A 4,665-nucleotide genomic window follows, 5' to 3' on the forward strand; every position below is an offset into this window, starting at 1 on the left:
GCTCATGTAAAAACTGCATCCAGGGCATGCAACATGAAAAGAACAGTGTGAAGTGTTGCTTGGGGAATAGGAAGAGAGGCTGGTGAGTAAAGTAGTCAGAGAGGACGAGAGAGAGGTCGAGAAAAAATAGATGGGCAGATAATAGAAGGAGAGGGAAAAAGAAACAGAGACAGAGAGGGAGGGGGTCAGGGAGGGAGAAGGGACAGTGAGAGGAGGAGAGAGAGGGGAACACAGAGAGAGACAGACAGCGAGAGAGAGGGGGGGGGGGAAGAAATAAGGAGAGAGGGGAGGGACAGACGGACAGATGGCTGACAATGAGAGAGAGAGAGAGAGAGAGAGGGAGGGAGAGAGAGAGAGAGGATGGAGAGATAAAGAGAGAGGGGGGAGAGAGAGGGGGGAGAAAGAGGGAGAGGGAGAGACAGACGGACAGGCGGAGAGAAGGCAGACACTGACAGAGAGAGAGAGAGAGAGAGAGAGTCCTCTATCGTTGTCCTCACCACCCCACAAACACCCCACAAACGCAACCACAGGGACCTCCTTATGGCTATTAGTCCCGAATGTTCAGCCCGTAAGGTGCCACTGTTTTCAGTCTGTTCATCCACTTTTTTTCCCCTGGTTTGTCTGACTGTGTGTGAATTTCCGTGAATATGTTCCATGATGATACATTTCATGTTAGTGATTGTGTGGTTGGATTGGTTGAAGTGGCGTGTGACTAGGGTGCCTGTGTTCTGTTTGATGTGATTGCGGTGTAAGTAGAATCTTGTCTTGAGAGTGTTCTTTGTTTCTCCTATATATTGTGCTTGCTTGCATTTATCACAGAACAGTAGGTAAATGATGTTGCTGCTGTCGCACGTTACGTGTTGTTGGATTTTGAATGTTTCGTGTGTAGTGTCACTAGTGAATGTGTCTGTTTCCTGCATGTGATCTTTGCAAATGACGCACCTTTTGTGGCACTTAAAGCATCCTGGGGCTTCTTGGTCAGGAGTGGGCAATCTGGTAGGCATCAGCAGGGAGCGGAGGCTCCTACAGTTGCGCTCCCCCACCACAGAGATGTTTTTAAAAAAACACTATTATATATACATACATATGTATATGTTCAAAAAAGCGTCAAGCTCCTCTCTCTCTCTCCCCCCCCCTCTCTCTCTCTGTATATATATATATATATATATATATATATATATATATATATATATATGAGATTTTTTTCGAAAAAAACCCACTATTATGTATACACACATATGTATATGATAAAAAAGCGTCTCTCTCTCTCTCTCTCTCTCTCTCTCTCTCTCTTCAAGCTTCATTTTCGGCTAACACGACCTTTCATTTGTTATGGTTGTGATGTGCCGTATGTCTATGTATCCATGGTCACACACACACACACACACACACATGACCACGCACGCGCGCGCGCACACACACACACACACACACACACGCGTGTGCACACACAGGGACACATGCGTCCGCCCCTCCCTCGTTCTCCTCCCTCTCACCCCCCCCCCCCCCCCACACACACACACACACAATCCCAATTGCACTAACACAGAAGTACATAAACATCAAAATATTTCTGCCACAGAGTTCTGAATGGCAAAGTCTTTAATCTATCAATTGTGCACAGTACAAAAATGTTTGCGGAAAAGGTATATATTTTCAGATTACACTTTACAGGACAAAAGATCGTATTTCCTGTGTTCGTCAACAGATAACAAAGTGGAATGAAGATAAATGAATAAGATAAACGAATAAGTATCTGGTTCACTCTCCCTGATCACCACGTACACATCAACCATCATGCAAAAGGGGAACATTCCGGTAAAATAAATGGATAATTAAATAAACAAGGAAGGAAATAAATGAAAAGCCTATACATACCCTCCCTTGATCGCTATACATGTACATTTCCATCTTCAATGTCACAAAACGAAAATATTCAGTAAGATGATAAGAATACGTACAGACTCAGTGAAGTTAGAAATTGAAAAGGAAGAGTAACTCGTCCACGTAACTCCCTCACTACTGTGCAGACATCAATCATCATGCAAAAGAAACACACACACACACACACACACACACACACACACACACACACACACACACACACACACACACACACACACACACACACACAGAGAGAGAGAGAGAGAGAGAGAGAGAGAGAGAGAACAGAAACAAGCACCCACCCACACTATGACAGGCAATGAATTTATCATCATCAATTATTCGATTCAAACTATTATACGGACAAGAAGTCTTTTTCAATTCTCGAAAATATTTGCTAAAGAAACTTCAAAGTATAGACTGTAAAGCATGCAGACTTACCCTCGGTGTTCCCTTCAAGCATCGACCCCAGCAACATACAAAGAAACAGGATAATTACCTTTGGATGAATACCGAAGCATCGCATGTGCGAAATAGGTACTGAGAAGCTCAGCTGCTGACAACTTTGCATCAGAAGAACTAAGAATCACATCGGAAAACAGTTTCACAAAGAAAGATGATTAAAAAAAAAAAAAAACCAAAAAAAAAACAAAAAAAACCGATGTTATCTAATGCCAATGGGCACATTTCTGTTAACCTGTTCCAAAAGTCTTAAATAAATTCAGATGATGTAGACACACACAGAAAACTGTTAATCCATGGCCCACTTGGGAGATGAGTTAAGCACATTTTGACGTTAATCATACTGACATTGAAAAGAATGAAAACCAAATGTTATGGCAACGGAAGTCTCAATTCCACCTTCAGAACAAATACCACGACCATGCACAGATTTACACAGACGGCTCATTCCTAGACCATTGCCAAGCAAGAACTAGAAACTGAAGGTTCATACTATATTGGTAAAAATAGATCAGTATTCACAGCTGAACTCGTTGCTATTCTTATGGCTCTAAACTATATTCTTGATATTTCAGTTTGCCTTTTACAAGTCTTACTTTGCGTTGATTCATAATCCGTATTTTTTTGTTTTAAACTCATCAGATTGTAAGAATGAATCTTAGATCATAATGGAAAGCAGAAAAAATGCAAGTTACGCTGTACATCTTTCGAGTTTGAAAGGAACACATTTTACTTTTTGCTAAGTTCCTTCACACCTTGGTAATTTCTATAATGAATGGGCTGACAGGGTTGCAAGAAAAGGTGCAAAACACGAACATTGAACTACAGAAATTTATGTACCTCTAACTGTAAAAGAGGGCTACCGATTACTAGAACAAGCATTTTGGAGCAAAGTAGGGGAAATATACCGGCAAAATGGTGGTTTTAAGTGGTAATAGAAATGATTGTTATAAACTGGAAACTCTCCATCAATCAACTTAGTACAAACAGTCAATCAGATCATGGCAGATTCGTGCATTATCGAACAGGATAAATATGATCGCTTTTGTGACTGAGTTCAGCAAAGATTTGAAATGCATATGTGGAGAACGTATCTTTTGCAAACACGTAGTATTTGAAAATGCCAGAGTTTGAAATCTTTTTTACCAAACTTTTCGGAACGTTCTCTTGAATGTATTTTTGACAATTTCAATTTTAGAAGGTTTGATACTCAGTCCATTAGACAGACAATCATCTTTATCAGTTATCTCTCAGTCCACACGACGTGAAACACTCATCTTCCTCAAACAGTTCTTTCAATCCTAGGGCTGTGTAGGCAATACAGAATACTTTATAAAATACTTTATTATCTCAACAAGAAAAATTCATTTGTGGTGTGAGACACAAAAACAGTACACGAAAATCAGTGATTCAACATAAAAAGACATGAAATGCTTAGTTGTCAACCTAAGGTAACCCGTGCGTACAATCACCAATCAGAAGACGATGACGACAACAACAACAACAGAAACCCTTAAAACGTAACCTAGAGTAATGCATACATACATCATCAGACATACATGCTAAAGCGGACGTGCACCCAGCCCACGCGTCACAACACAACTAAGCCCACACAGAAATGAAAGTATGTAATGCATTCAATGAATGTGTCTGTATATCTGTAGATGTGTAAAAAATACAATAAAGAAGGAAAAAAAAATGGAAAAGAAAAAAAATACCCAAACAACAACTAACTACAGTCTTATTCCTTGCACATAGTACCTCAAGGGCACTGATAAATGAGGTCACACGGTCGTTCTACACACCTACTACAGCCATCTGGATGCTCGGCATCTCAGCCTCGCTCTAACCAATATCAAAACAGATAAGTTTCCTTTTTTTCAGTCCAACCTTCTCTCACTCTGTCTCCACAGGTAAGTGTAATGAACATTAATGTCAGAAACGACAACTGTCTAGAAAATTATGGAAAATAGAATAAAATAAGATCAACTGGAAGCACAGGATGGTCTTTTTTGTTTGTTTGTTTGTTTGTGTATTTGTTCACAACTGAATATCAAACACACGAACATAGAACCGTTGTTGACGCTGGGGGACTGGAGACAGGCCCTCCGTGCGGAATGTCAGCGGAGCCCTCGGCGGACACATCGCCGGCACCGAGAGGCGGCTGGTCTAGAGCGACGTGACGTTGCACCACGACTGAACGGAGGCACCAACACCTCGAAGACGCGCGCAAGGCAGAAACCCGAACCACGATGCTGTCAAGCGTGGAGACTCACTGACTGGACTGAAGGACAAAAACCACCCACTTGCCAACGCACA

Source organism: Babylonia areolata, chromosome 19, assembly GCF_041734735.1.
Source record: "Babylonia areolata isolate BAREFJ2019XMU chromosome 19, ASM4173473v1, whole genome shotgun sequence".
Classification (NCBI taxonomy): domain Eukaryota; kingdom Metazoa; phylum Mollusca; class Gastropoda; order Neogastropoda; family Buccinidae; genus Babylonia; species Babylonia areolata.